Source organism: Salminus brasiliensis, chromosome 8, assembly GCF_030463535.1.
Source record: "Salminus brasiliensis chromosome 8, fSalBra1.hap2, whole genome shotgun sequence".
NCBI classification, from domain to species: Eukaryota; Metazoa; Chordata; class Actinopteri; order Characiformes; family Bryconidae; genus Salminus; species Salminus brasiliensis.
The window spans coordinates 22,172,541-22,185,185 of NC_132885.1; the positions used below are offsets into that span (position 1 = coordinate 22,172,541).

Genomic DNA, 12,645 nt, shown 5'->3' on the forward strand with positions numbered 1-12,645 from the left:
GTGTTGAAGTGCAAAGCCGGGAGAGGGACCAGGCCAGAGTAATTAAGGAGTAAATAATGAGGCTCTTGAAGGAACCACTACTCTGACGATCTGACTGGCTCGAGAGCCAAGTCCACGTTCAATAAATCCATTAACAACTTCTGAGAGTCACTGCTTTAAAAGGTCACCGCAGCTTAGCCAGCAGTCTCTGCCACTGAAACCAGCAGCACAGCTACATCTAGCACAAATAAATACAATGACAAAGAGATTACTAGCTTCAGTAATGCTGCAAATGCGTAGGGAGATCCAAACTCAGAAGAAGATGCTTCTTAGGAGGAACTTCATATGACCACTGCTGTAAAAAAATGTTCTTAAATGTACTGCATATTTATGTAATAAGACTTTATTTCCTGTAGGATTGGACCTAGGAATGTACCGATCCAATACTGACAAAATGAGATAAATTGGTTTTCGGATAATTAGGCCGATCCACGGGGCCGATCCATTCCCTGAACCCGATTCCCGCACCGCCGGTATTCTTAGGCTTCATAACTCAGGATCAGAGTAACTTACAGACATGATACACGTTATAGCAAACAGCAAGACTTACCCTAGCTACGCAGCGCCCTCTGCCACCATCAACTGCCAACTACTTTAACATCACAAGCTTATTTGATGTTATTACAGCTGCTTCAGTGTGTTATTGGTCAGAGCACCTTTACAGCTCACAATACAAAAAAGTCCATGTGAAGTTTTAGAACCCTATTTACAACAGAATTTCATTTTTTATGGAGTGTTCATGAAAACAATGTTGAGCTCTGCTCTGATTGGTTGCTTTACATCGCCTCACTTGATATTAATAATATTAATTAATAATTAATATGAATCATTTGTCTTAACAGATATTGTTGCTGTTGGTTAGCTGGCAGAAGACAGTAGCTTCCAGCCAAGCACTCCCTCACTTCCTGAGTTTGTTTCTGAGGGAGTGGATATCAATGAGAAGAGCTGGTAAAAGCTGGTCAGCTAAGGGTTTTCTCCAGTCCGCAAGCCATTTTTAAGCTCCCCTTCTACGGACACTGGCACTAGTGGTGGTGGTGACGTGCTGCTCTCCAGTGTTGTAAGTGTCAACAACATCATATTCTCCTAAAGTAGCCGTTGCATTTCAACTTCAATTAGGGTTACAAGGGCTTAGTACACACCTTAGTAGGCTGGATGTATGCCAATTTTGGAGGTGTAAATGTAATGGTTGTAGACTATACAGTATCAGCTTTGAAGTTTCGGAATTGATTTTCGGAATTATATATGGTACTGGTACTGCTATTGTATCAGAAAGAAGCAAGTAATTGTATTGATGCGTTTCTTTACAGAACAATAAAGAAAATGGGCTTTTCCAGGATTTTAACCTGTATTTAAACTACTTAACCCTTTATTGAAAGCTGTGCCATCATATGAAGTGCTGCCAGCGATTCTTTTTAAAGACATAAAACTCCAAGTGTATAAATGCCAATAACACTGTTTTTGAAAAAGATAACTTGAACACTTTGTGTACAGTAAGTAGTATCTTAATTTATTCCAGTGATACTAATGTAATAATCCTGTAAACTGTGATAAAAGGCCATTTTCATGATGTATTTTATATCAGTGCATGCCTATACAGCAGAGACATTATGAAACATTAACAATGTGAAGTTCTTTATGTACAAGCCTGTGCTGACTGAATTGGCATCAGCCTTCAACAAATGGCACAACGAAAGACAGAACTACATAGTAAGAAACCCTTCATTGGAAAAGCAATAATCCAGTAGTACATATTCCTCAAACCTTGACAAAAAAGAACAGAAATGTGCCTCTATTTAAGTGCAGTGTTCCTAAGACTACATGGACTTAATTTGCCAGACTTCCACCTGCTGATGGTGCCTTTCATTCCCCTCGCTCTCGTTTCACAAGACCATGTAAAATACTGACTGAGGATGCAACAGATTTTGAAACACGTATGGCAGCTCTGTGACGTTCACCACTCCTTTGCATTCGAATAGTCCTCCACGGCATGCCAGCATGCAGTAATTAAATCACTAAGCCATTAGAAAGCTCTCCTGTGTTTGAATGAAAGCCAGTGACACAATCCTGGCAAATGTGGAAGCAGCAGAAACCGTGTTTCTCTGGGTAACATCAGCCCACCTGAAAGGATTCATTAAGGAACGGTGTTTGAAAGAGAAATTAGCTCGTCCTCGTGTCCCTCAACATATTATGGCGCCGCTGCTGTTTGTATAGCTCACTCCCTGCCATGCTGCTACATGCGAGGAGCTGTGCTCTGCAGGCATGTTCTCCAAACAGCCAGGTGTTCGCTGTGGGATAAACATTTACTTACAGACTTCAACCAGATCCCTGGGGCACAGCATTAAGGGAGTCTTCTAGCCAGCTAAATATTCAGAAAGCTACAGCAGGTGGGAAGGAGGGTGACTGAGGCGAGCAGCCTAGCCCGCAGAGCTTGGGGTTTGATCTGCAGGTTTTAATTTGTCTCTGCAGAGGCATAACTGTGGCTAAATGATTATGTAGCTCCAGCACTGCTTTTTGGCGAGAATGATGAAAGTTGGTTATCTGGAAAATGACCACCTTCTCGTAGGGAAGACAGGGGGGGGGGGGGTGCAACAACATCAGATGCCTTTACTTAATCAGATTCTAGATCCATTTGCTTAGATGCAAGTCGAACTCAACTGCATTGGCCTAAGTAAGCACGCATTCAGGTTTTCTCTCCAGATACGGAAAAGTGTGATCCTTACTGTGTGAGAGCTTGGTATCATTCTTCTATGTATAAGGACTATAACAGAGCTGGACTAGAATGAAATACGTACTCAGGATTAGGGATGCACCGATCCGGTGTTTTCAGTCCCGATACATGAACTTTGCATATCAGTCAATACCCGATACTGATCCGATACCATTGCTGTATTAATAAACCGTATACCTCACCATGTTGGAGAGACTGAAGGCATCAGGATTGACTTAATCATTACTTTATATAATATAACAAATTAACATATCAATATAAATGTACTAAATTGCCATTTGTCATTTATTTATTTGCACATGTAGTGCAGTCTCACACCAACAAATTAAAGTGAAAGGATCGGTTCCATGGACCGGCATAAGTATCCGATACCCGATCCAGCTAATTTTGTTAATTTCGGGGCCGATATCCGATCCTAATAGCAGATTGGTGAATCCCTACTCAAGATGTAAAAAATGAGAGGCTCATTCAGTGTTCAGTTCATCAGTCCATCATGTTTTGAATGTGGAAATATTCAATGAACTATTTACTATTAACACTGGAATCTAAAGAACCTCAACGACAAACGACTTCTGCTGAAACATGAGCAGACTGATAAATCCGTGTGGAAACAATCACTGAGTAAAATAACATCAATATGGACAAAAGCAGCATTTGGAATACCATAGTAGCCATCATAGCAACCATCTGGAACACTTTAGCAACCAGAGCAACCACTCTAGCAGTCACTTAGGGCAGTATAGCAACCACCAATTAAACACCCTTAACAACATCACAGTGCTCATCTTAGCAACTACATAAAATGCCATAGTAAATGCCACATCAACCATCTGAGATACCAAAGCAATCATATAGGAGAACCTTAGTAACAGCATAGCACACACTTACCAACAAATTACCAACCACCAATTCTACAGCAAATGCTTAGAAAACAGTTGACCTTATAGTGACCATGTAGCAACAGCTTAGCAACTGTCTGGAAATGGGAACCATTTAAGCTGCGCAATCATTCTACACCGGAAATGCACTCTAGGTAATGTTGCTAATGTAGTTAACATAAAATGAAAATAATATATCACTTTTTAAATGTATTTTAATGTTACCAACATTCATTATTCAGCCATCACTACCCTTTCTCCTTAACCTTAACTCTGTGGGATGTGGGTTGTAACTACACATGAAATAACTAACTATTTCCAAAAATATTAAAGGGTTTTATATGAACGGTTTTCCACTATTGTGAAGAGCCATTAGGACATCCAAATCCAAGATTTTGTAACTCGATGTAAAACCACTGCCTTTAATAAAGAACTCATAAAGCCTTTTTTAAGAGTGCATATTTTAACTTTTAATAAAAAATAATAACACTAGAAACAGTAGAAACACAAGCAAGGAAACAAATGCAGTGTATGATCAAGTAGGCTGTTGAATAACACCCTATTACAACATTACAACAACTGTGACTGACGCTGTAACAGTACTGAATGTGGATCGGTCATGTCTGGTCAACACCAGACCCATTTAAAAAGGTCAGTATCAGTGCACATAACAATTCAGTACACCAAGACGGCACATTCCTGGCCTAAGCACAGCAGATTTGTACCCGAAGACCTTTTTACAGACTTTTTACAGGCAGTTTTACAAACTGACTGTAGCAAAGTTTAAGTGTGAAAAAGTGAAAACTTTTTTTTTGTGAATGCACTTGTGGAGAAGCCAGAGCGTATAGCAAATGCCTAGGATGTGCAGGAGCTGGTGGGTTTCTATTCTCTCTCTCCCTCTAGTTAGCCAGCGGGACCTTGGGCGTGCAGGAACAAAACAAATGACAGCGAGTGAAAGGCTGAGAGTACTCTCTGTGAGGCGGGAAGACCACCTGCTGGGGTGGCTGCCGTGCCATCCCCGGTGTGACTGCAGCCAAACAGAGCGGAGCTGCAGTAATTATGCCGCCCACTGTGGACGTAATAACACTCAGCCCTGGATGAATGTGGGAAGGATGGAACCGCAGAGCTGCTAAAAGAGCCTTGCGAGACACAGAGGAGTCCTATAGAGGCCGTCAGACACATTGACATTTCCATAAGTGCCATCCGCCTCTGTTTTTCAATGGAATATTCCGTCAACCTACATACGAGGCCCCCTCTTTGGAAGCCCTTCAGGTAGCTGAGGTAATTCTTATATCCATATCACAGACATGTCACAAAGTGGTCGGGTGACCTGAGAGCAGGATCAACCAACCTTTGACCATAGGAGCAGTTTCACACTTAACACATCACATGTTGACCCAGCAGATAGAAAGTCTATGCGAAAGTCTAATACATCTTCACCAGTTAGTCATTCAGTCCGAAAGAAATGAGGAGAAATATATAGCCTGCAATAAGCTGCAAATACTACGCCATGGGGTCACTTTCAGGTCTTCGTATTCCCTCCTACAGCTCCACACATTATTAGCAAATACATCAAAATGAAGTAAAGGCAAACCAAGTGTAGTAAAATTATGTTTTTTGACCCTGGAACTGTATATCCATCCAAGACCTGTGCCAGAACCTTTACTCTTAAGAGACTGCACGAAAAACAACTGTGCATGCTAATCTGACTCAGGTCAGATTGATGAACACACACTGGTAAAGAGGTATATACAGTAACAGATATTCATAGAAACAAGCAACATAAGGTATAATCTTTACTGTATTAACTTTACCCCCTTGAACCCCCTTGGCTTATTTTAGACCCATTTTTCAGTAACTACTGTCAATTATACCGCAGTTAGTTCCGACCCCGCAATGTGATTGGCTGAGAGATGTTCTAATGGTGCGATAATGGCAGGATAATGGCATTCTAAAGACCGAAGCAAGTATTACTCCGCCACATACACACGTAACCTAGCAACGACAGCAGCACTTACAAGACAAATACATCAATACGATAGTCTTTAGAACTTTGGTCCAGTGAAGGCGATGGAAGATTTTAACCTGCATAACTTTATGCCTCATACATATCAATGATGAAGTGCATTCTACCCCATCATCTTTTACCAAGTGAATTCTGGAATTTCTATGTCCAGATCTTTCTCCCACTGTTTATTAAGGAAGTCGGGACCCCTAAAGGTTCCGCAAGGAACAGTGCGGTATCATTTATTTCTAGGGGTGTGTCTGGGGGCTGTGAAGGGAAATAAGTAAATGGCTGAAGAAATGTGTCCTGGGGTTCTTGAACTTCTGAACAATCTGTTCAAAAGAGGCAAACAAACCACTTCTGAACATATATTTAAATGAACAGATGCCGCACTATATGAAGCATCTGTCAGGGATGGCAGAAAAGCATGGTTCTTCACAGTGGGGGCAAGCACAAAATTATATCTGCCAAACAGAGGGAGCATGATCTGTTGCACTGTTTAAGGTATAATGAATAATCCGAATACAGTGCGGGATGATACAAAGCAAAGTCCAGCTCCACACAAATACAAGTTCTTAACATTTAACAGCCTTTTTATCTCACAACTATCTCACCTCATCTCACCTTTTCTGTCCTCTTTATCTTAAAATTGATCAAAAAACAGTCATAACAGAATGATGATATAATCACAATCATACGCTCAAGCTTTGTGCTATAATGTGTGATATTGGCACGGGAGTTGGTATATTGGCACTGCAGTTGGGATATTGGCAGTACACCAGTGCCATAGTGCAGCACTGCCTCTCATGTATTATTGCTTAATTAACAGTAACTGCTAAGAAACTATCAGAGACTTTGATGTCATTTAAGGATAAAGAATTGAAGTGTTGGCCAACACCTAAGCTTTTAGGGTTTCAAGGCTTAAATGTAATGTACGCCGCTTTCACTGCCGGTCACATACTAGTAACACATACGAGGGTCTTGCTTCATTCAACTGCCAAAGACCCTGCCCAAAAGACCATGTTACACCAGACAGGCTGCACCAAATGCATGCAGTGTCCAAAAATTCTAGTTAGTTGTTTTTAATGAAAGTGTCCACTCCACTGGAAATATCTGCTGACTCGCTGAGGTGCCTGTCAACTTACAGCACTGTCCCATTTCTCTCCGAGTTGCTCAGAATTTTACTGATGTTGCATTAGCTATATTAAACCCAGAGCGTGACCACAGAAACCACAGTAGATAACACATGGCTTGAATGTTACACCAAGAAAGGCAGTCAATCCAAAGTCTTTAAAATGAACAGACAACTGTTCATGGTCTGTTATCTCAACTAACTAACTGTCTTACTAAAGTTTTTTTTTTTTTTATCTGGCACCTGTTAGCTGGAAAAGAGTGAGGATGTGAAGAGGTAGCCCAGCAAACAAGCTTTTGTAGGACCTTCAGTGGTAATAAGATACTGGCCCAATAGTGAAAAACCAAGTGAATCTTGGTTGGCTGACCACCAGCGGGCATACCAGCAGTGCACCAAATATGGTTGGAAGGAAGCACACTAGCTAAAACCGAACAATAAGTTCACAGAAAGCTTTATTCCAGTTTATTCCATTAAATCTTTGTAAGTGTAGAAAGATCTTGGCGTTTACCGGCGCTCTCACTGCGATAAAGTGTTTGCACTCTGCAATGTAATGCCCGTAGAGCTACAATGTACTTAAAACAGACTAAGAGTAAGTCTGCTTTGTAGCAGTGGATTAAACCATCCATTAGTACTAATGCTGTCATTGCAGCATTTCAGGAGATCAGAGACTGAAAGAGACATTAGTCAGAATAATCCTGATGAGATACAGAATTAGTTTGGGGCTGATTTGTTATCTCTGCAAAGCAAGCTGTGAGTTTCCTCTCGTTTTGGCTGCTGACCCCTATACTACACTCTTAAAGGGTCTTCATAGGATCTTTACTAAAGGCAATAGGGTTACATAGAACTATGACAAATCCGAGAACCTTTTGGAACAATTAAAGGGATCTTAAGAGTGGTGGAACACGTTTTGTTACCTAGTAAAAGAACCACCTACTGCTTAGAGTGGATGTCATCCTCAGCTGTACAGGTCACCCTCCTCTAATCAATGTTTAATATAGTAGAGCTCGGTGGCAGCATTCTACCAAGGTTAGCCCACCGCCTCACACACATGGGACAGAGAGCAGCTGCTAGTGACACACTTAGGAGGAACCCTGACATACATCAAAGGAAATAATGAGATGGTTTGTCTTGTACTGGCTAGACAAATTTCACAGTCTACCGAGCAATAGCATAGCTAGATTGCTTGATGTGTACTCTTGGAGATTCTAACGACACCCAAACTCATGGCGTAACAACTCCCGGATTAAAGCTTTTACTGATAAATGTTACATTGCTGTCTGAAACAGCCTGGCATGTTTAATGTCTGAATTGCATGTTGCCTTCTTAAGTAGGCCATTCATCTGAGTTCAAAGGGAGCGCAGAGCCGGCCTACTAACCGAACCTACTGGAAGGTGTTTCTGAGAGATGGCCGTTCAGCTAAACAGATAACGATAATATTCCCCTAATGGTCAAAGTATGATAGATTCCACGACCTTGAAACGAAGGAGTTCTTCAATCATTGGGCTGGTTCAAGGTACTCCTGCTCTCTACAGGTCATGAAAGATCAAACATCAGTGAAATCAGAAATAAGACAAGACCAAACCTTAAGAATCCAGCTTTCCCTATTCCCCTCACTCAGTGCAATCAATAATTCACCCATCTCATTTTATGAAGAAAAGCACCTCTTCAAACACTCTCCTGGTTAGAATACTAAGGCTAATAAACTTAGCAATGAAATTGAATTGAAGTCACTGAATGAAGTGCCAATCCAATAAGTAATTACTGGCAGTCAGATGAATCACTAAGGCACAGGACGTTCTCCCTGTCCTGATGGACACGGCTGTAATTAATGATTCAGTGTAAATCTCTCATTCCAATGAACTAGATCCAAACTTTAAGGACTAGAGAAAACAAATGCTCCAATGCTAAGTAGCCTGACTTATGCCTTTTAAATGCTGCAAGTCTCCTGCCTTGATTCACTTGATTCTATGGGGGAAGAAAAAGCTACTAAACTTTTTTCAAACACGTTTCGTGGCACAAACAATGTCAAGGAACGGTACCCCCAGGGGAACATCTTCCGTTATCTTGTGAGGGAACATAACTGTTCCAATTTCCCCTGTAATTATGTTTTGCATTGACTCTGCACAAATGTATGTATAATTCAACCCCTTGTGTTTCAGGAGAACAGAGACAACATTCAGAGAAATAAACCAACCCATGCTTTCATTTCCTCTTTTTTTTAAGATCGATTGGTTTAATTATGCATCAACTGCCAATCAATAGAACTGGCATTCTTTGATCTGTGTGACAAAATCAAAGCTTTTGCACTCAGAAAACAGACAGGCAGTTGTAGCCTCAAGGCATTTTTTTGCTCTGTACGTTTGGTCAGCCCCAGGTTTTTCAAGCCCAGGAGTGGTCCACAGACCCGAACTCTGGTCCTCCTGGCATTGGTGGTCTGGGGTTTGTTTCAAGCGGACTGCTGGAGGTGAGGAAGCTATCCGCTCCTGGTGCCTCATATTCATATACTTTGACTTATCGCCTGCACAGCTAAAAACCTGGTTCAGCTGTTTGGTGCACATCTGAGTACAGGTGGAGCATTCACACCTGTCAAAACAGATCGAACTAAAGAAAAATGCTAAATAGTCCACATTGGTCCACTCCAAACAAGTGTTCGAAAACACATTTAAGGTACATGATAAAACCATAAAGCAGGGATGGGCGGTATAATGTTTTAAAAATGTTGAGGGTATCTTAAAATGAGGAAGGTATTTAAAAATTCTGACGTGTCTGATGTGTCAGATATCCACAGGTTGAGGGTGCTGTGGGAGCTCAGTGATTGGTGATATCACGTTCCAAAAACAGCCAGGAAAAAACTGTACTTCTGTAGTTGCAAGTTTAGCAACATGCTAAGCTTGATTAAAAGGGAGCGCAAGCAAGCACTCCTAAGACCCTTCACTCGACTTTGTGCTCTCAGGTCGGAGGCTTTACGAGTCTTTGCTGCGGAGTGAGTAGGCTACAGATCTAAAAACCATGGAAAAACCCTTTAAATTCAGCTTTCCATCCATCCAGCAGTCGCTTGATCTGAGTCATTCTCGTCTAAACATTTCTAAGTGTGTTCTGTGGTGAGCAGGCTGTTATGCTGCTAACTAAGCGAATGCAAATCAGCTTTCTTCCTAAACAGTCATTAATTAAATGAGTTAAAATTGTGCTTGTTCACTTAGTTTGTTTCCCTGTGAGCACAGCCCCCTGTAATACATAAGAGGATATGACTGCATTTTAAAAAGTGGAAACCGTCCATCCCTACCGTAAATAACCTCTTGCTCAGCCTGGTATTTAAACCCTAGTCTGCAACAGAAAGGGCTGTGTTTTTACCCCCTAGGCCACACACTGCATAACCGTATAACTGTATCACTACAACCTGCTTAAAGCTGTCTTCCCTAAAAAGTTCCTCAGGAAACTCATAAAAACTGAATATTATTTTCAAATTAACCATCAGCTCCAAATGAAGAATGAAGAGTTCAGCCTCTGAATGAGTCTGTGACTATGATCATATCATCATCGCACTTCGGTTCATTCATAAAAACTAGTCTGAATGAGTTTCTCAGCAGAGACGCTTGAGCAGCTAAAGGATTATGCCTACACAATAAAGACCCACATCTATATGCAGCTCCTCCTAATACTTAAAGTAGTGCTACTACTCATATCAGTAAACAAGCGAAAGTACAAGCTGCAGACTAAGATGAATAAGCAAACGAGCACATGAATTAAGTTACAGTGACTCGAAGAAGAAGAAAAAACACAGCCTGGGAGGAAACAAAACCGGCTCTTCCAGACAGTCTTTGTTTCATGTGAGCTATGGCTGAAATGACAGCAGTTCTGGCTCGCCGCCTGTTTGGAACTCGATCGCTCTCCTTTCTTTCCTATATAGAACGTAGAGGCAACTGCAGCGTGCTTTTCAGGAAGATCAGGTGAGTGTGATGTGGGAGTTTGGCTGGGAACCATGTCATCCAGAACAGCATATATATATATATATATATATATATATATATATATATATATATATATATATATATATATATATATATGTGTGTGTGTGTGTGTGTGTGTGTGTGTGTGTGAGAGAGAGAGCAGGGTGTCTCAGCAAGGCGACATTTCTGCCAGTGTCACCATTAAGACTTCAGAGGGCAGACACTAGTAGGAGAGATAATTGACGAGGGATCAAACGTGCGTTTACATGCAGATAAATCTTGGCCAAGTCTAGTCCTCATTAGTGGCGAAGATCCAAAGGCGATAAGCAACACGCCTCAGCGGTGGCTGGAGTGCTGGAGGGGAGGGAGACTGGAGATTATCCAGAACCCAGAAAAAGAAGGCTTGTGGCCTCAGGCCACTACCAGCACGCAGACAGAGTCGTGTCAATGAAACATAGAGGCCACTTGCTGCATGATGCCACAATAAGACTGCTGCCATGCTGGGTTTGACAGCAAACTTGGCGCGAGGCTTGTCATGATGAATTGACTCAACTCCATTACTCAAATAAACCCAAACAAAAAACAGCAATTAAAAATCATCATTTTAAATATTTGCAATTCTCCTAATTCCCATCCATAACATTAAAACCACCTCCTTGCCTCTACACGTGTCTATTGTTTCAGCTCCACTTACCATTCAGGAGCACTTCATCTGTTTCGCTGCATACTTTGTTAGCTCCTTTTACCCTGTTCCTCAGTGGTCAGGGGCCCACAGTACCACCACAGAGCAGGTATTTTTATTTGGGTGGTGGGTCATTCTCAACACTGCAGTGACACTGACATGGTGGTGCAGAAACAAGAAGGTTAATGTGATGGCTGTTCGATGTATATTGTCGCTGTCATGCAAAAACTATGCATTTTTAAAACAGCAACTTTACAGGAGCATTTCTATTGGTCCTTTCATTAGAGTGGATTAAGCAATGTAAAGAATATTTGCCAGATTCTAATAATGCCATAAAGTGAAAAACACCAAACAGTGAGAAAGGGCATATATCACAGAAAAATATCCATCGGCAACTGAGAGAGCACAACTCGCCTTAGTCTCTCTAGGGTGGGTAGATGGCCCTTTCTTTCCTCTGAGTGTGTTGGTTGCCCAGGGATGTTGCATCGGTAGAGGTTCGGAAAAAGAGATGCTGGCTGGTTGTGCATGTGTCGGAGGAGTGTGTTGGTCTTCACCCTCCCAGGTTCCTCAGTTCATAAATAACATAAAACAGCCTGTTTTTATATTAACATCTGCCAATTCTTATAGCTTATAGCATGATTAGCTCTGTCCAGTTACACAAACTGATTGATGGGTATCTAATCATAACAGGGCTCCTTTACATACATCTTTCGCAAAGGCACAGTAACAGCCTGCTGTTGGGAAACTGAATAGCTGTTTTTTGGTACATGAAGACTTAGGATGCTTAGGATGCAGGATATGAGCGCTTTAATTAACCATTTAAACTAACATTTATACCTTGTTAGCAAATTGTGTTTAGAGTTGTTCCCCAATTTACAGTCAGATCTGATTTTTACACAGAAATGTATCCATTGATTAACAGCCACTGCTTATGAAGGACTCTCAAAGATTTTATATCAGCCTCTCAGGTCGTTTCTTCATTCACACCGCTGCTATAAATCATTGTGAATGAAAGACCTGGGAGAGGAGTCATTTCTGATTCTGTCCTCGAATCTACTTTTTTATGGTGCCATCTTTCAGGAGAGGAGAAAAAAAGACTTAACACGGCATAATGGCAGCACAAATTGGCTGTCTACATTTAACAAGCCCCTATTTTATGTCTTGTTTATTCCATTCAGGACACAGTGGCAGCAGCTCTGTCATTTTCCAAGCCCTAATGAATAGGAGCGCACAT

The 12,645-nt window shown here is 41.4% G+C and overlaps 1 protein-coding gene across 4 annotated transcripts in view; it reads right to left on the reverse strand.

Moving 5' to 3' along the window:
• sema5ba (sema domain, seven thrombospondin repeats (type 1 and type 1-like), transmembrane domain (TM) and short cytoplasmic domain, (semaphorin) 5Ba) overlaps nt 1-12,645 on the reverse strand; it is a 173,118-nt gene that overhangs the window by 140,322 nt on the left and 20,151 nt on the right. Inside the window, exon 1 of one of the 4 annotated variants that reach the window (XM_072686118.1) lies at nt 11,424-11,613. The exons of the other annotated variants lie outside the window; for them this stretch is intronic. The gene's annotated coding sequence lies outside the window, so the exon portion shown is untranslated. Of the gene's footprint in view, nt 1-11,423; nt 11,614-12,645 lie in introns of those variants that run through there. 4 annotated transcript variants of the gene reach the window in all.